This window comes from Balaenoptera musculus, chromosome 16 (assembly GCF_009873245.2).
Source record: "Balaenoptera musculus isolate JJ_BM4_2016_0621 chromosome 16, mBalMus1.pri.v3, whole genome shotgun sequence".
NCBI lineage: Eukaryota > Metazoa > Chordata > Mammalia > Artiodactyla > Balaenopteridae > Balaenoptera > Balaenoptera musculus.
Genome location: NC_045800.1, coordinates 62,480,436 through 62,500,356, shown reverse-complemented (window position 1 = coordinate 62,500,356; position 19,921 = coordinate 62,480,436). Strand labels below are relative to the sequence as shown.

The 19,921-nt window shown below is 52.0% G+C and overlaps 1 protein-coding gene across 3 annotated transcripts in view; it reads left to right on the top strand.

Moving 5' to 3' along the window:
• The first annotated feature begins 485 nt into the window (after nucleotides 1–485).
• CHST3 (carbohydrate sulfotransferase 3) overlaps nucleotides 486–19,921 on the top strand; it is a 42,285-nt gene continuing 22,849 nt past the window's right edge. For 2 of the 3 annotated variants that reach the window (XR_005016903.1, XM_036829431.1), the window contains exon 1: nucleotides 1,101–1,686. The gene's annotated coding sequence lies outside the window, so the exon portion shown is untranslated. The other variant, XM_036829433.1, reaches the window with a different exon arrangement.

The window sequence follows — 19,921 nt, the reverse complement described above, 5'->3', positions numbered from 1 at the left end:
ACACACACACACACAAAGATAAAAGACAAACCAATTCCAAAAGGCTCAAAGCCAAACCAGTTCCAAAAGGCTAACTTTGATACAATAGCATAAAAGCCTATACACAAAGAATTTCATGTCATTTTCCTTCCCTTTTACAAAAACAGTTCCAGTTGATGGTCCCTTCATGGTGGCCAAAATTGTTACCGAACCGAACTCGGGTCTGCTTGCCCAACAAGCAGCATAGCCAACATACTACACCAGGTTGTGGTGAAGGAAAGTACAGGGTTTATTTGCAAGGCACCCAGCAAGGGAGTGGGAGACACGCCTCAGATCCGCTCCATTTGGTCTTTCAGTGAGGGGGTTTTATAAAGGGGAAGAACAAAGAGGCTGGGATTAATCATCTTGGGACATTTCCGTGACATTTTTTAACCTTTCTTTAAATTGAAGTATAGTTAATTTATAATACTGTGTTAGTTTCAGGTATACAGCAAAGTGATTCAGTTATACATATATATGTGTATATATATGTATATATACATATATATTCTTTTTCAGATTCTTTTCCATTATAGGTTATTACAAGATATTGACTATAGTTCTTATATTGTGCTTTCTGTGACATTCAGGTTCCGGGACTCAGGATGTCTCTGGTTTAGAATTCTCTGGCCAGGTGGTCCAGGCCTCAGGGGGTCTGTTAACTTATCTTGCCCTGGAGAAACAACCTGAATTCATACATTAATGATATCTGTAATAGCAACTTTAGTACATTAACAGTGTTACTCACAACAGCAGCCTTAGCACATTAACAATGTTCTCAACAGCAGCAATTTTAGTCAACTGACTCTGGTTGACTAGTGTTCAGTTAGCACAGGATTGAAGTCAGAGGGGACAAGAAAGGGAATAAAGTTTTGGATAGACACATTAATCATAAACTCGTAAGGGAACTCAGGTTTTAGAAAGACTCCGTTTCAATAGGATGGGAGGCCGGAAGGACTTGAGGGGCTCTGGCAGAGTGAAGCCACGAGGATCTCCAGGCCACCTCCCTTCCAACCCTCCCCTGCCCCTCCCAACCCAGGAGGGGAGCTCTTCCCAGCGTCTCTGAAAGCGGGTAGGGATCCCAGCGGCTTTAAGAGAGTCCCAGGGGAGAGGCGGGCGGAAGCGCAGCGCTGGGAACAAAGGCCCACAGAGGGGTCCTGGAGAGCGCAGCTCCCCGGGGGCTGGGGCGACGGCGGCCGCTCCCCCTCAGCTCCTCCCTCTCCTTCCCTGCTTCCACCCGGAGGCCCGTCGCGCAGCCCGAGCTGCGCCAACTTCGCCAAAGGTTCCCAAGTTGCCAGGGGCGCAGGGGTGGGAGCTGGGTGGGGTGAGGGAGAAAAGGAGGAGGAGGAGGGCTCCCTGGGCGCCTTGGACGCAGTTCAGGAATCCGCCGCCACTGCCGGCCGCTCGCGGACTCGGGCCGAACGGGGAAGGCGCCAGGCAGGACCGCTTGCTCGCTGCGCAGGACGGCGCCCTCCTGGCGCCGCTTCCCGCCCACCGTGCGAACCGGCGGGGCCGAGCCTCCTTCCCTCCCCGCCGCCGTCCCCGGCCGGAGCCGCTTCTGCCTGGTCCTGCCGAGAGGAGGGCAAAGTTGCGGGCGGATGCTGCCCGCGCCGGACCCCTGCCTCGGAAAGTCGGATCCGCCCCCGCTGGAGGAGGCTCGGTGGCGGGGTAAGTAGGGCACCGGCATCCCGGAACCGCCTCTGGGCCCGGGAGATGGCCCAGAGGTGCGCACCCCACCATCCCCGATCGGGCGCGCGCGCCAAACTTTGGAGGAAGAGGGGGCGAAACCGAAGGTGGGAGAGGGAGTTCTCGGCGCGGGGAAAGCTCCACGCAGGCACCTACACCTCCAGACCCACTGCACCCAGATTCACAACTGCCACATACGCACAACTCATCGCCCATCGAGCCACAGACACACGCACACGCTTCAGACCGAACCGTACAATTCCGGAAGTGCGGGCGTTCGGATCTTTAGACCAAGCATGTCCTCCAGCCTCAAATAAATCCACTGTCTTTGTTTGCTGCCCCTGCAGCCCCACAGAGAGGTGACCCCAAAGCGAGACGGGCAGGAGAGGGGCTGCCTTGTCTTTGAAAAGTCGTGGCCGGGACCTCGAGGCTGAGTAGTGGGGAGGGGAAATCAGACATTTCAGTCGGCTCTCCGGGTTCATCAGGAGCGAGGTTGGCGTGGAAACTCGGTGTCTGGGTGATGTGTCTGGGTGTGCGCAGCCCTTCCGGAGGCGAGGCCGGGAGAAAGGAGGGAGTGACTCATAAACTCAGACCCGGCGTGTTAGGGTCTGTGAGCAGAGTAGAAAAGGCTGGCAGGCGGTGCTGCCCTGGACAGCTGGGTGGTGGCAGTGACAGGGCCTGCGAGGGAAGCACAGACCCTTCCCCCTAGCGGATGTACTTCCTCAGAGGGACTTCCAGGGGGGGTGGGCTGAGGAGATTCCAGCCCTGGGTGTGTATATGTAAAACGTGGTAGGGGATGTTTAACACTCCAAGGTCATGGAGAAAGCAGGGCAGTCCTGAAGCCATATTTATTTTCATTGCACCTGAAGTTGTGTCTGTTTTCGGATGCCCTTGGTGTCCGGGGCTCCAGGATGTTTCAAAGGTTGTCCTGGATCTAGTACAGTGCCTAGCATTGTTGGCACTTGATAAATAGTTGTTTGATGAATAATGACACCAATAATTCATATATGTTAAGGACACTCTATGAGCCAAGCCAGGTGGCCTCGGCTAGGTTGGAATTGGTCTATCTGCAGAGGAGGGGGCCCTGAGTGGTTCCAGGGAGCCCTGCCTGATCTGTTTAGCTCAAGCAGCAGGTTCTATTGTGCCCTGTGGGCTGGCACTGGGGACTTGAGTCTCAACATTGGCCTCTGCTTCCCTAAGAGGGGCAGTAAGAAAGTCTCTATTTTTGCATCTGGCTAAGCTGGGAGTGTCGTGGAGTGTTCTTCCTGGCTCCTACTGGCCTGGAAGGAGATGGGTCTCATGAAGGGTCTAGGAGCTGTGTCCTCCAGCAGTGGCTTGGCTCTGTGGTGGCAGCAGGTAGAGGGGCAATCACAGTCCCTGTACTGACTATTGGGTGGGTTCCTCTGCACCAGCTGGCATGAGCTTCCCAGAGGAGTGGAAACATCTCGTGTTCCTGGAACTGGGATCGCAAGCAATCCTGAGAATGATTCCCTACCTGCATGGAATTGGGAACGTGCCAGGATGTGGTGCAACTTGGCCATGTAATCACAAAGAAATGTGTCATTCCCCCACCCCACCCCCGGCCCTTTGTGACTAGGTTTGGTGTGCACGTGAAGCTTCTAAGTGATCTGAATGCTGAAATTAGCAAAGTATGTAGGCAGCACACAGGATTGTGGCCCCAGATGAGCAAGAGAGTGATCTGGGCTTGGCCACCCCCAATTTCAGGTGGAACACTGCAGCCAATCCCTTCCCAATATCACCTTTCCACCTTATTTATGTCTTCTGTGAATCAAGAGCTCTATGTTATCTCATCAAGACCTTACATCCCTATGAAGTTAGCGTTTTGTCACCATTTTACAGATTAGGAAACTGAGGTTCAGAAAAGTTAAGTAACTTTTTGGCGGTCACACAGCTGGTGAGGGACAAAGCCAGGATTTGAAACTGGACAGTCTGACTCTGGAACCCATGCTGTTTCCACCATGCCCAGCTGTCTCTAAGGCCCCTAACTGGTTCTCCATAGCAACAAGGAAGCAACACTGATGCACTTACTGGGTCCTGGGGCCCCTGACTACAGTCCTCTTTTTACACACACTCTGCCTATCCTGGGTTACACCATGGGTCATGGAAATCAAAGGCTGGGTGGCACCAGGCTGCTAGAGCCTTCCGTGTGGATTTGGAGTCAGGAAACGATGGGGGTTTGGGAGTGACTGCAGGGAGATGTTGGAGTAATTTCAGTGAGAGCAGATTCACTGCTTATGTGAGAAATGGGTACAAAGCTACCACTCGTGACCATACAAGTCACAAGTTTGGGTTTGGAAGGAATTGCCAGGTAAACATCCTCAAATGGATTACTGTATTCCTTTCCCTTTTCGGCCCTTGCCAGGGGAGACATCTATTACACAGGGAAATCAGCCCTCACCTGAATATGAAGGGGCATGTCACGGCTGTCCTTCCCACCACCCACCACATGCCCAGGAGGGCTAGACTCCGTGGTGGTGTCTGGTCCTCAGGAGAGATGGATGGGGAGAGCCGGGGCAACCAGGGGCTGTGATAACCACGTGTCTCACCTGGCCCCCAGCTTATGCTTTCTCACACAGGCCCCACAGAGGGACAGTGGTTATCATTCCCGATTTGCTGGTGAGGAAATGAGGCTCAGAGAGGTGCAGTGGCTGTCCAAGGTCACAAAGCTAAGGAGGAAGGGCAAGCCATGCTGCCTTCAGGACTCCCTGCAGGCACTTGGGGGCAGCTGTGTTTTCTGCCTGGTTGGTATTCTATCTCCCCAGCCCCAAGGCTGAAAGGGGGTTACCCCTGTTGGGGCAGAATCCTCACAGCTCTGCCCACCCGCATCTCTACCCCCAGATCCTCTGATACAGGTGTTCATGGCATGGGGAAAGCTGGCAACCTTAAACAAGGAGCAGAAGATAAGCACTGCCCAGCTGGCCCCTGCCCACCTTCCACAGCGAGCCCACCTGGGTGAGTGCCAGAGCGTTCGCAGTGCTGAGCCGCAAAGATATGGGAGCCCTCTCCCTGCTTCACTGTGGTGTGGACTCACTGTCCAGGATGGAAGTTGGGAGACTGGGTGTGGGGAGAAGCTGCCCTATCCGAGGGGCGGGGGCTATTAATCTTTGTACCCCTGGCTCTGTCCTAGTGCGTGACACACGGAAGTACTTAGGAACGTTGTCAGATGATGGATGAAGACCAGGGAGGGGCTGTGAGAGCCTCTGCTGGGAAGTGGTAAAGCAGGGAGCCAAGGGACTCTGCAGTGAGGAACACTCAGAGAGGCCTCTGCCCTTCATGAAGTCACGCAGGAGGAAAGGAAAACAGCTCTCCTTTTCATTCCTTAAACAGAAATACTTGTCCCCTTCGCTTAAACAGGTGGAAGAACACTGCTTGTCCTGCCCTGAGCATGGAGATTCCACGTCTGGGTGTGGGGTGGCCTCTGGCAGGCTGGACAGTTTGTTCTGTGCTTGAAAGTCTCAGCTTTCGTCTTCATCAACCTAAATCGGGCTGGTTCTCCTGCACATCCCCCCCTCTGCAAACTTGGAAGGAGGGGCATGCAGGCCATGGGAGCCCCTGACCACCGGTAACTTCAGGTCTCTAGCGGCCCATCACTCCCTCTCTATGCCTCTACCCTCCCCCCATGCCTCCCCTTACCCCCCTGCCCCACAGAGATGGCTGTGTGCTAAGGGACCGTGGGTTTTTTTAGGCTCTGGGAAATGTATCGCTCTGATTCCAGAGGGCTCTCTGAAAAGGATTTGGAGGAAAAGCGTGTAAAATAAATAAGCCAATTCCCAGCTCAGCCTCTCCTGAATGCCACAAGTAAACAGCTAGCCTGGGAAACTCTGTTTTGGCCTCTGTGCTTACACCTGGCTCCCCGGCTGCCTTACCAGCTCCCTCCTTCCGGCCTCCTCCCCAACCAGCCCCTCCTCCTTGACTCAGGGAGCCTCAAAAGTCAGGGAACACACCCACCGCCGGCTGTCCTTGTGCTTCGGGACACTGGGAAGCTGGCATACTGGTGGCTGGGGACAAGAGGAGCCTGTGGGAGAAGAGACAGCCAGGGGCTGCAGCACAGCCCTGCTGCATCTGAGGAAGTCTCCCTGCCTCGGCCCTGCTCGAGGTGAGTTTGACTTTGTTGATGGAGGATGGTGGGGCTTTTTCCAATTTTGTGGCATCTGAGGAAGCTTTACATCTTAAACATCAGTTTAGAGTGGATGGACCAAAGCTAATTTTCTCCAAGGTGGGCTCCCATGTGAAGAAACCCTAAAAACCCCATTTACGGTGTAGGGCTTCCCGGACTAACCAGAATGTCAGGGGTCTTTGCTTTTGACCGGAGTCCTATCAGCTTAGGCCCTATCAGTTTAGGGTTCTGGTGGTGTGAGTTCACTGTTGTAAGTTTCTCTGTCTGTGGAGTATGAAGTAAACTCGTGATAACTTAATGACTTCATTTTATTCAGTTGACCCACTCTAAAACCCAGCACCCAGTGAGAAGGGGAGAACCAGGGTGCTAGGATGGGGGTATTTCCCTGGTGGGATTGGCAGCTGAGGGTTCCACTCAGTCCCAGGGAGGGGCCGGGGGGCCTTCCCATTGATGTGCCTATGCCAAGCTGGGTCAGCAAACTGAAACCCCTGGGATCTGGGGAACAGGCACCACCCTGAGGCTCTGGGTCCCACCTCCACGCAGGAGCCCCTTTGGCCTGTTGCTGTCAGGCTTCCAAGAGAGAATTTGAGGGGTAAGCCCCACGGCTTGCAGTCTTGTTTGGGAAGAGGCTGCACACCCACATACAGATTAGCACACATCATCATGGGCCAAAGTGTATACTACACACACATACACACAGATACATAAGCACAGGGATGCACGCATCCCAAAAGGCAAATTATGTAATAGTGAAGAGTACATATTCTAAAGCCAGAATGCCCACCGTACTGCTTAGTAACTGTGTGACCTTGGGTAAGTTACTTAACTTCTCTGGGCCTTACTTTCCTAATCAGTAAGAGGGGGATGGTAATGGGTTATAAGTAATGGGGCTATAAGTGAATTTGTATCTGTGAGGAGTTTAGAAATGTGCCTGTACATAGCTAGGTGTTCTAACTATTGTTCACCACATATTCTGTGCCCCAGATATTCAGGCCCAAGGGCACAATACTTCCCAGAGAGGTGCTCACAAACTTGTCAGCGAATAGGATCAATCACTTTGCACTTTCTGAGTCCTGATTCTCAGGATGTGTGGCATTCTCTGTACTAGACTCAAATTAGAATTTATTAGAAACATCATTTCATCTTCGCTTAAGAAGCTCATTATTTTATAAATTTAATTATTTATTTATGGCTGAGTTGGGTCTTTTTTGCGGTGCGCGGGCTTCTCATTGCAGTGGCTTCTCTTGTTGCGGAGCATGGGCTCTAGGTGTGCGGGCTTCAGTAGTTGTGGCTCGCGGGCTCTAGAGCACAGGCTCAGTAGTTGTGGTGCACAGGCTTAGTTGCTCCATGGCACGTGGGATCTTCCTGGACCAGGGCTCGAACCCATGTCCCCTGCATTGGCAGGCAGATTCTTAACCACTGCGCCACCAGGGAAGCTCAGAAGCTCATTATCTTAAAACAATGTGGGTACTAACTCCCCCCAGAGAAGGGTATGATTCCTTTAGCAGCATCAGTTTTCAAACTAGGTTCCATGGAGCCCCAGAGTTCAACGAGGACCCCTCAGAGGTCTGATGGGAGGGGGGATCCAGGCCTCTCCCCCCATTTATCTTTTTTTTTTTAATATTTGTTTATTTATTTTATTTTTGGCTACATCGGGTCTTAGTTGCAGCATGTGGGCTCCTCATTGCAGCGTGCAGGCTTCTCTCTACTTGTGGCATGTGGGCTCAGTAGTTGCGGCACATGGGCTTAGTTGCCCCACGGCATGTGGGTCTTAGTTCCCCGACCAGGGCTTGAACCCGCGACCCCTGCATTGGAAGGTAGATTCTTAACCACTGGGCCATGAGGGAAGTCCCCCATTTATCTTTTCTACATATTGGGTTTCCTAGGAAAGTTCTGGTTCATAAGAAGCCTCCACAGCTTAGACGGTTGAAAGACCCCCTCTACAGTCTGACCCGCTTCCCATCCTGTGTGCACCTGTCCAAGCATGCTGTGCGATGCCCGTGCCCATGTAGGCCCGTGCAGCTACCTGAACGTTGGCCCCAGGCCTCTCCCGCTCTCTTCCCCACTTCCCTCCCCTCCCCTTCTCTCCAGCTACCATCAACTCCTCTCCAGCTGTCTGCAGGATTCTGGAAAGTGCTAACATGTCTGAGCCAAGATAGGGCTATCTGAGGAAGTATTTTGAAAACAAACTGGGCCACCATCCTGGCTGAGATTGCACTGATTTTCAACAAAGAATTTCATAACTTCCGAGTTGGGCAGCTGGGGCTGTGGCCCCTGGCTGTCCTCTGGAGGATGCCTGGGGCCTGTCTCTGCAGGGTTAGGATAGACACGCCTGAAGAGGCCCAAGATTGCAAACCTAGAACCAGGAAGGGGAAGTCATCCTCACAGGATGAAGAACTGGAACCCCCCCACCCCATCCCCCCGTGACCTCAGGGGTATGGCACCCTGTCCTCTTCTTATTCTGAGGGATGCTACTTTCCTTTTAGTTTTCCTCCTCCTTTTCCATCTGGTGCAGGTGCCTCGGGGCTGGGGACACAGGAAATATTAGCACTAACAGCTAGCATGCACAGCCCTGTGCTTAATTAGTGCCTTCTGGGGCCGCACTCACCGAGTTCTCACAGGATGCTCTCAAGATAGGTACCGTTGTGCTCACTGTTGTACAGACGGGCAGACAGAACCAGACAGATGGGATAAGTTGCTGGCACCCCACTGCTGATGAGTGCAGAGCTGGGTCTGAGCCCTGCAGCCTGGCTTCAGAGTCAGTGCTCTTGACCCTGGGTGTGTCCGTCTTGCTGGGGCCACAGCCGGAGAGGTGGAATGGCTCACCAGGACAGTCGTTTCGTAACTGTGGCCAGGGCATGCTGCTGGTATCTGACTGGGCAGTGCTGGGGAGGCTGGCCTCAGGGGCGCTGCAAGCCGAAGTCTGAGCCTCGGCCTTCCCCAAGGCTCACTGGGCAGGGCACTGCCCTCGTACAACAGCCTCTTTTGCAAGGCCGGCCATCTGCTGATTGCTGCTTCCCCTTGGCAATGGCAGGTCTCAGAAAGTGACGCCAATGGCAGCAGAAGGGATTTAAATTATTGGCAAGGAAGAACTGGCAGATCGGGGGCCTCTGTCTCCCCGAAGGCCATTCCGGCAAGACAGAAACCTTACCATGGAGTAAGCGCCCAGCTGCTCGAGATGCCGAATGGCTTCCTTTTTTTTTTTTTTAAATAAAGTTATATATTTATTTTTGGCTGCGTTGGGTCTTCGTTGCTGCGCTGGACTTTCTCTAGTTGCCCTGAGCGGGGGCTACTCTTTGTTGTGGTGCCCAGGCTTCTCATTGCAGTGGCTTCTCTTGTTGCGGAGCAGGGGCTCTAGGCGTGCAAGGCTTCAGTAGTTACAGCATGTGGGCTCAGGAGTTGTGGCTTGCAGGCTCAGTAGTTGTGACTTGCAGGCTCAGTAGTTGTGGCACACGGGCTCAGTTGCTCTGCGGCATGTGGGATCTTCCCAGACCAGGGCTCGAACCCATGTCCCCTGCATTGGCAGGCAGATTCTTAACCGCTGCTCCACGAGGGAAGTCCCCAAATGGCTTCCTTGGGCCCTGTGATCTCCCAGTGAATAGCATCCCCAGTCTCTTCTTTCACCAGCCCTTGTCACATACTTGGTGTTCCAGGTTCCAAACTGACCTCTTTCCAGATGCACGTGTCCTGCTCTCTGTAGCCTTTCCAGCTGCCCAGAACACTCTCTCCTTCCTTGTTTTCTCATGGTCAGCTCCCTTCATCCTCAGGCCTCAGCTTGGATGTCTCCTTCTAGGAGCCTCGGTCAGCGGCCCTCCCTATGGCTGCCTGCACGTCCCCGTCCTCACACGTTGCCCCGGCTGCTTTCATGGTCTGCGGTCTCCACCAGGTAGTGAGCTCTGCGAGCAGGACAGAGTCTGCCTTGTTCTCCTTGCGTCTCCAGTGCTTAGCACAGCCCCAGGCATGCGCTGAGTACCCATGCCTGACTGTGAGACCATGAGTGATGGGTGTGAAACCTGGCCGCAGGAGGAAGGAGGCACTGGACGGTGCCCAGGCTCCCAGGATAGGATGCCTAGGGAGTGATCAGCGTCTGGGCAGAGGTGGTGGGAGTCATGGTGTGTGGAGGGCGGCAGCTGATGTGGACCAGGGGCCCTGTGTGGGGCACGGGGGGAACGGGGGAGTGAGCCCCTGGGCAGATGGCCTCTTGCAGTTACTACCCTGTGGGCACTGGGCTGGGATCCCAAGGATGGGCCTGAAACCCTCCAAGAGGCCCCTTTGAATTAGGTGGCCTGGTGGATGGTTGCACGATGGGCCTCACTACTCAACCCCACCAGCAAGCGGTTCTCAGTCCTGTCCCCTTTCCGGACGGACATTCATTCATCCTCTCCGGGCTTCAAAGCTGACCCCCAAGCAATGGAGGCCCCCCATGGCTGAGTCCTTTCCCCTGAGCAGAGAGAAGGAAGCCCAGCTGGCAGGCTGCCTCCCAGGGGTGGTTCCAGTTGCAGCCTTTGAGCTGTCCTCACAGAAGTAGTAGGGCCCTGCGTGCTGGGTTCCCATCCACACCACCCAGGTAGCACACTTTAGGTGCTCTGGCCAGGGCACCGCCTGTCTGGGTGCCTGCTCATGCCTGAAACCATGCCAGGTTGGCTGGGGGTAGCAGAAGGTGCCTCTAGGCAAGAAGAGGAGAGGACACCTAGGCACAAATAACCACCTTTGAGTCCAACTGTGATGAGCCCACAAAGGTGGACATGAGGGAGGACTTGGGGAAGGCTTCATGGAGGAGGTGGGGGTTCCAGTGCAAGAAGGGAACCTGGGCAAAAGCACAGGCATGGGAAAGTTCAGATTGAATGGAAAGGTTGGTGAGGAGTCCAGTTGGGCTGAACTTCAATTTGTAGGATGCACAAAGAAGAGATGAGGCAGGATGGAGTTGTGGTTACATGTGTAAGCTCTAGAGCCAGGCTGCCTGCATGAGGACCCTCAATCCCCACTTATTGGCTGTGTGACCATGGCCAAGTTGCTTAACCTCTCTGTGCCTGTTTTCTCATCTGTAAAATGGAGATACTAATAGTACCCATCACGCGGGGGTGACAGGAGAATAAAATGTGTTTCTGTACAAGTGTTTAGAGCAGTACCTGGCACACAGCATCAAGAAGAGTGAGCTATTATCCTTTTTTTTTTTTTTTTAAAGCAGCTAGAAAAGTAAATTGAGGTCAGATCATAGAGGCCTTTGGATGTCATACTTTCTGTTTGCTAAACGCCTGCTGTGTGCCAGGTACTTTACAGACCTTCTCACTCAGCCCCATACAACCTAGCAAAATTGTTAGCAAAGTCTCCATTTTATAGATGAGGAAACAGGCTCATAGAGGCAGAGTAACCTGCCCAAGGTCACTCAGCCAGGTGGAGGCAGAGGTAGTAATGAAACCCAGGTCTGTCTGGCACTTAGCTCTTTCTTCAACACGGAGCTAGAGAGACGTGACAGAGGCAGCATGGGGACATCCCCTGGGCTGAAGTCGCAGCCAGGAGCAGAGCATGGATGCTGTAGCCATGGGTCCCTAGGCTGGGAGAGTGGGAGGTGACAGGGGAAGGAGAGATGCAGGCAAGCCTGGAAGGCAAGGAGATGAGGAGGCCTCAAGGCCACAGCACACAGCTCACCATTCAGAGCTCAGGGACAAGCCACTGAGTCATTTTGGGAAAACATGACATCACTGAGTCTTGCTGTCTGCTTCCCACCTGCCAGTCCTCGTGCCCGAAGTCCTGCAAGGGGACCCTCACACCCAGGCAGCGGGGCCAGGTCAGCTCCCCGGCTTCCTGCCCTGAGTTCTCCCCAACCTCTGTAGCCCCATCTTCCCACTGCTCCCCTCCCTGCCTGCGGCCTCCACACCACCCCCACTCGTAAACCCGAATGAGGCAGGAGCTTCTGGAAGTGATGATGAGCGTGAACAGCTTCCAAAAGGGCCTCCATGCCAGGCCTGTGATTGGAATTCTGGGTGGGAAGGGGACAGCTGTGTCGAGTTTTTAGAGCTGCTCTTCCCTTAAGAATGGTGCCTGCGGGACTTCCCTGGTGGCGCAGTGGTTAGGAATCCGCCTGGCAACGCGGGGGACACGGGTTCGGGCGCTGGTCCGGGAGGATCCCACATGCTGCGGAGCGGCTGGGCCCATGCGCCGCAACTGCTGAGCCTGTGCTCTGGAGCCCGCGAGCCGCAACTACTGAGCCCGCGAGACGCAGTACTGAAGTCCACATGCCTAGAGCCTGTGCTCCGCAACGGGAGGGGCCACTGCAGTGAGGAGCACGCGCACCGCGGCGGAGAGTGGCCCCCGCTCGCCGCAACTGTAGAGGGCCCACGCACAGCACCGAAGACCCAACGCAGCCAAAAATAAGTAAATAAATAAATTTATAAAAAAAAAAAAAAGAATGGTGCCTGCTATTCCACTGGAATCACTTTTTAAAAGTAAAGCCTGGTTGAGCTGTGTGCTCATGCTATGCCAGGTCCCAGCAGCCTCCACCTTCCTAGAAGATACAGTTGAGTATCTGAGAGCTTTTTATGTACTAGGCATCCTCAGGTTGAGTGATTTATTTGTGTCAATCTGATTGCATGAGGTAGCCCCATTTTATAGATGCCATTGCTGAGGCCCAGAGAGGTTAGGTGACTTGTCCAAGGTCACACAGCCAGAATTCAAACACTTGGCTGTCCAACTCCAGATGTGCCTATGCTCTTAGCCACTCCAGCCTCAAATAAAGCCATCGGAGAATCACAGGATGTGGGCTGTACCGAACCTATGTCTGCCAAATGGTGTGGTGCAGACAGGAAGTGCCAGGAGAATTTTCATCTCAGAGTGTGGGTTACGCCCCAGAGCTTGTTGGAGGTTATGGAGACATTTAGGAGGTGACAGAGAGCTCCAGCTTCTTTGGCCGAGCAAACCCTGCTGACGTGGCCATTTGGGCTGAGACTCTCCCCTCTGGAAGGAGCACCGGGGCTCAGGGGGTGCCTGTCCTGGTTTTGGTGGGCCAAACCTGGAAAAGGAGTATGAGTCAAGCAAGGGGCCAAGTGCCAGCTTCCTCAGCCCAGTCTGTGGGTGCAGGATGCCAGGCTGATGCAGCTGCTGCTGCCACTCACAGCTCCCTCCCAGCCCGCAGGAGGGGCTGGTGGCCAGCCCTGTGCTCAGTGGCGCCCTCTCACTCTCACCACGACCTAGCAAGGGAGGCACGGTTATCCCCATTTAACAGGTGAGGACGTTGAGGCTTAGAGAGGTTTTCTGGTGCACCAGAACTCCCTTGGCCAAAAAAGAGAGGAACTGAGACTCTTTAAGTCTTCTTTCTGCCAAGAGACAGACAGAAGGAGGGAGGGGTTAGCCTGCCCTCTGACACTGAGCCACGCAGGCTGGCTGTTCCCAGGCTTGCATTTCTGATTCATCTGCAATCACCAGATCCTGATGTTGCAAGGCGAATAACCTCTGGAGTGAGAAAAGCTCTGATTTCCCTTGAGCTATGAGTCACCATTTCTCTGGGAGCACTTTTGAAGCCATAGAGCGCCTCCCCAGGCTTCGAGGGGCAGGTTCCTTCTCTGCCCAAGTGCCAGCCCCACACTGGCCCTGGCAGTGCCTGTTATGGAAGGGCCAGGAAACAAAGAGCCTCCACGAGAGGCCTGGCCTTGGTGATTACCCAGCATGTGACACCCTGCCTTGCTCTCCACAGACAGGTGCCAGATTCCCAGAGGTCTGTGGGGTCTGCAGCCTTCAGGGATCCCCTGTCCCCTTTAATGCCCAAGGCCCATGTGGTCAGCACAAGTCCACCTGCCCTCTCCAAGGATGTCTGGGAATCCCCCAGGATTCCACAGTGTACAGGGCGGCTCCTCCAGACACTCCTCCCCCCACAGGAGGGAGGGGACCAAAGCCAGTTACTCCCTCCTTGTCAGTCTCAGGCCTGATCACCATAGTAATAATTTCTGGAGAGTTGTCACTTTTCTCACAGAGAAAGTAGACTGTTACGTTCGACTGTAGGGCCAATTCTGCTTCTCACTGCCCCCAGATTTTCCTTCTGCGATAAGATTTTGGCTTTGCCTCTGCTTAAATTCAAAAGCGTGTTCAAATGACTTTTCCAAAATGAGAGTCTCACCTCAAAAGAACTTTGCCTCTACCTCTACAGGTAGAAAACTGATACCTGCTTTTATTTTATTTTTATTTTTATTAAATTTTATAAAATAAGTAATCCATGCCCATGGTATAAAATTGGAAAGGTACAAAAGGATATGTGGTGAAATCTCTTTCCCACGCCTGACCCAGACACCCAGGTCTTTCCACGAAGGCAACCGGCAATATTAGTTTCTTGTGTGTAAGCTGCTTTTAAATTGTCTAGTTTTAAAACAAATCATACTCCACTGGGCTTCCAGTTCCACCACCATTTTTTTTTTTTTTTTAAAGAAATTCACGTTCTTTTATTTATTTATTTATTTATGGCTGTGTTGAGTCTTCGTTTCTGTGCGAGGGCTTTCTCTAGTTGCGGCAAGCGGGGACCACTCTTCATCGCGGTGCGCGGGCCTCTCACCATCGTGGCCTCTCTTGTTGCGGAGCACAGGCTCCAGACGCGCAGGCTCAGTAATTGTGGCTCACGGGCCCAGTTGCTTCGCGGCATGTGGGATCTTCCCAGACCAGGGCTCGAACCCGTGTCCCCTGCATTGGCAGGCAGATTCTCAACCACTGCGCCACCAGGGAAGCCCCCACCACCATTTTTGAGGCACAACTGAAAAACTGCAGCTCAGGAAGTAGTAGGGGCCGCCTGCAGAGTGCAGCTCTGCCCAAGACTGTCCCTTACAAGCGGTGCTGGCTGCCCACGTCCCAGTCCCCACCCCTCAGGGGTCACCTTGGGTTCACCCACCCCACATCCCTCATCCCCGCAGCTCCAGGCAGCCAGCCCCTGGCTGTCCCCAGCTTCCAAGAGTGGCTCCTTCAGGCTCCAGGTGTAACCTGTGCTCCCCACTGCCCCTTCTCCATTTTGCCCTCTGGTCTGGCTGGGCAGGGGCCTGCAGCGGGGGCCTGTGGGGTCAGGGCCTGGCGACGGTGATCTGACCAGACTGTGCTGCCTCTTGGCTGGACTGAATGTTCAGAGTCCCATAGGGGCTCACACAGGTAAGGTCCACCCGTCTCCACTCCTATCCTGAGTGTGACCAGAGGCCTCCCTGCTCCCCTCCCCTCCTCCCCTCCTCTCCCTTCCTCCCTGCTCCTCCCCTCCTTTCTTCTTTCCCAACATATTCATCAGGTGCCGTACAGCAAACATTAACTCTAATATAAAGCGGAAAGTGATAAGAAATGGCACAAGGCAGAGAAGAATGCTGCCAGGAGAGCCCTGTCCTTGAGACTGGCCTTCAGCAGACCCTGCCCTTCACATCCTGGCCTTGTACCTCCTGCTGGGTGACCTTGGGCAAGTCACTTAGCTTCTTTTTTTTTTTTTTTAATAAATTTATTTATTTATTTTTGGCTGTGTTGGGTCTTCGTTGCAGTGTGTGGGCTTCTCATTGCAGTGGCTTCTCTTGTTGCAGAGCACGGGCTCTAGGTGCGTGGGCTTCAGTAGTTGCGATGCGTGGGCTCAGTAGTTATGGCTCGCGGGCTCTAGAGCGCAGGCTCAGTAGTTGTGGCACACAGGCTTAGCTGCTCCGCGGCATGTGGGATCTTCCCGGACCAGGGCTCGAACCCGTGTCCCCTGCATTGGCAGGCGGATTCTTAACCACTGTGCCACCAGGGAAGTCCCACTTAGCTTCTTTGAACCTCCCTTTCTCATCTGATTAAGGAAGGAGAGGGTGGCAGTAAGGATCCAGAGGGCTGGTGGGAGAACCTGGAGCTGCCAAAGGGCTTTCTAAGAGGGTGACAGATGTGGGGTGGGGGGAACAGTGCTCTTCTTCTAAGGGAATCACTATGAATGTGGGGGAGGGCTCTGGGGACATGTGGGGTCTGGGCTCAGCCTTAAGGCATGAATGGGGGAGGCGTGGCCCTTTGGGCAGCACTCTCCTGCCTTGGCAAATGCGGAATCCCTTTTCTGTATTTCCACACAGCGATGGACCTCCTCGGCTTTACATTTTTTAAGTAGTGGCTTTATTTTATTTTTTAATTTTATTTTTTAAATATTTATTTATTTAGTTATTTAGTTGTACCGGGTCTTAGTTGCGGCTCATGAGCTCCTTAGTTGCGGCATGCATGTGCGATCTGGTTCCCTGACCAGGGATCAAACCCCAGCCCCCTGCATTGGGAGCGTGGAGTTTAGCCACTGTGCCACCAGGGAAGTCCCTAACTAATGGCTGTATTTTTGTAATAATGATCGATGTTTAACATGCAAAATTCAAGTAAAATGGATGAATACTGAGAAGAAAGCAACAAGTCACCCCTCAACCCTACATCCAGATGTAACCGGTTAGCTATCTGGTCCACATACTTCTCTAGGCATATATATAAAGAAAGGGGGGCAGTGGAGGGACAGAAAGTTTTATAAACATGGGGGAAATACACAATTTAATTTAGCTTTAGGCCAGTGTTGTAAAGAGGCTGTCTGCCCCCAAAGCGGCCCCTCTCATCTGTTCAATAACCTACGTGAGGGCCTGGTGTGGGGCAAGGGAACTTTCATGCCAGGATCTTTTTTTTTTGTTTTTCATTTTCACCAAGAACTTTATTGAACAACGTATTCACCCTTTTGTTCCACTACCTTCTGCCATTTTTCAGGCAACTTCATAATTCTGTCTTCCCAAAACTTTTTATCTTTTTGAACAAATAACTGTTCCAGGTGCCTTTTACAGTCTTCCAGGGAATTGAAATTTTTTCCATTAAGAGAATTTTGTAAAGACCGAAATAAATGGAAATCCGAAGGTGCAATGTCTGGTGAATATGGTGGATGAATCAGAACTTCCCAGCTAAGCTGTAACAGTTTTTGCCCGGTCATCAGAGAAACATGCGGTCTTGCGTTATCCTGATGGAAGATTATGCATTTTCTGTTGACTAGTTCTGAATGATTTTTGTCAAGTGCCTCTTTCAGTTGTTCTAACTGGGAGCAGTACTTGTTGGAATTAATCGTTGGGTTTTCCGGAAGGAGCTCATAATAGAGGACTCCCTTCCAATCCCACCATATACACAACATCACCTTCTGTGGATGAAGACCGGCCTTTGGTGTGGTTGGTGGTGGTTCATTTCGCTTGCCCCATGATCTCTTCTGTTCCACATTGTTGTACAGTATCCACTTTTCATCGCCCGTCACAATTTGTTTTAAAAACAGCACGTTTTCATTATGTTTCAGTAGAGAATCGCATGCGGAAATATGGTCAAGAAGGTTTTTTTCGCTTAACTTATGTGGAACCCAAACTTCAAAGCGATTCACATAACCAAGCTGGTACAAATGATTTTCAAGGCTTGATTTGGATATTTTGAGTATGTCGGCTGTCTCCTGCGTGGTATAACATTGACTGTTCTCAATTATTGTTTCGATTTGATCGCTATCAACTTCAACTGGTCTACCCGACCGTGGAGCATCGTCCACGAGAAATCTCCAGCACGAAACTTCAAAAACCACTTTAGACACGTTGCATCAGTCACAGCACCTTCTCCATACACTGCACAAATCTTTTTGTTCATGCCAAGATCTTTAAAACCTCTTTAAATTCAGACAAATTACAAAAAGGGAGCCAGCTGAATCACAGATCTTCCTTGACTTATGATGAGGTTACATCCCGATAAACCCATCATAAATTGAAAATGCATTTAATACACCTAATCTACCAAACATCATAGCTTAGCCTAGCCTACCTTAAACGTGCTCAGAACACTTACATTAGCCTACAGTTAGGCAAAATCATCTCACACAAAGCCTATTTTATAATAGAGTGTTGAACCTCTCATGTAATTTATTGAATACTGAAAGTTTATAACAGAACGGTTGTGTGGGTGTAGAATGGTTGTAAGTGTATCAGTTGTTTACCCTCGTGACCGTGACCGTGTGACTGACTGAAAGCCCCAGCTGATCGTACGGCATATCACTAGCCCCAATTCATGTACGGTTACTACTGAATGTATGTCGCTTTTGCACCATCTTAAAAGTCAACCATCTTAAGTCGGGGACCTTCTGTAGTACATTCTGGCTCTAGAACAGTGGCTTTCAATCTTTTGTACCAAAGCCCCAGACAGAGACACACACACACATCACTGAAACGAAAGTCGTATGAAACCCGTGCGTATCCTTATTACGCATCCTTAATACACTCTGATATTTTCTGTCTATACAATTCTGTTCTTTAAGAAAATAAAAGCTTGTCCAACCTACCAAATTGATTGCACAACTGAAATTTGAAACGTATGGCTCTAGAACAGTGATTTTCAAACTTGAGCGTGCATCAGAATCACTTGCAGCGCTTGTTAAGACAGCTTGCCATGCCCACCCCGAGAGGTTCTGATGGAGGAGGTCTGGGGAGGGGCCTGAGAATGTGCATTCTGTCAAGTTCCCAGGTGCTGCTGGCCCAGGACCCCACTTTGAGATCTCACCCTCCTAGAATATGTTTTAAGACAATGTGCTCCCTTGGCAGAGACTACCAGAAGATTTTCTGTATTCAACAGATAATAATTGCTGATGGCTAGCACAAGAATTGTAGGTCTCTGGCATTTTTGAGAATGCTGATCAGGCACTGTCTTTGGGATCTTCAACACCACCCTCCTGAAATCCAGCTCACTATTAACATCAAGTGCTGAAAAAAGGTCTGCTAGGCAAAAGGACATTTATGCCCAATCCTGGTTGAATTGCCTGCCTCTTAATACCAAGCCCACAGAACATAAAATGCCCCCAGCCCTTTTGAAAACACCGTTCTATAGGCAATGAAAGGCGCCATTTACCGTGTGGATTTCACCTTTCTGTTTTTTTAAACAGAAGAAGGTAGGGGAAGTGTGACCACCCCATGGAGAAAGCTGTCCCCTGGCTCTGGTTGGGGTCTGGTGGGTTTCACTGTCCCTGGATTGCCAGCTTTAATGGGAAACTCTTCCTGGCCTGAGTGCCCGCATCAGCAACCGAGCTTTCCAGCCTGCTAACTTCTGAAACTGGCCTATGTTCCAAGCTGCCTCTGTTCCTCCAACCAGGGGACTCAGCCCCCACCCCTAATCCTTCCCTGTCCCCTTCCCCTTCGTAGCCTTGGGGCCCTGCCCCAGCCCTGCAGTTTTCCAGAAGCCAGCCCTCAGCTGGGAGCAGCTTCGTGAGGGAGAGAAGTGTTAAATGGGCACAGAGCCCTTCTGTTCCATTAACAATGGCCCGTTGATGACTGGATTCTGCCCGGTTGGCCCCCTTGACTGGACTTCGGAGAGGAGGAAAGACTCCAGCCCCCCCGGCAGCTACTTCTGGGTGTGAGGTTGATTCAGAGGCCAAGGCCTCTGTCTGCCCACAGAACCTCATTCTTCAGGCCCTGATGCAGCAGTGAGAGACCCTCTCACCCCTCCCATCCCATCCCAGGGGTAGTTTGGGGCCCCAGGAGTGATTCACTTCAGTCTAATTCAACAAGCATCTATTGACCAGCTCCTGGGCACTGAGGCTCAGTGCTAAGTAGCTGTGGGAATAAGAATAACTGCTGACATGAATTCAGTGCTTATTATAGTCAGCCCCACCCTGGCTACCCAACAGAGTCACTAGGGAGCTTATAAAAATTGCAAAGCATAGACACTTCCCCCACCCCCAGATTTGCAGGAGTGAATCCCAGGCACTATTTTGTAAAAGCTCTCAAAGTGCTTCTCATGCCCAGCTGAGATTAAGCATCACCAGTCTCCTACTGGCTAAACACTGTGCTGAGCATTTAACTTGCAGCATCCGGTTTCATGGGGTATGTGCTTGTGGGAGGCTGAATAATGCCCCCCCTACAAGATCTCCACATATGAATCCCCACATCTGTGGACATGTTACATCACATGGTAAAAGGGGCTTTGCAGTGTGATTAAGGATTTTGAGATAGGGAGCTTATCCTGGATTATCCAAGTGGGCCCAGTGTAATCATCAGGGTCCTTATAATAGGGAGATTTGACTACAGAAGAGGCGGTCTGAGTAATGCATTAAGAAAGACTCAACCAGCCGTTGCTGGC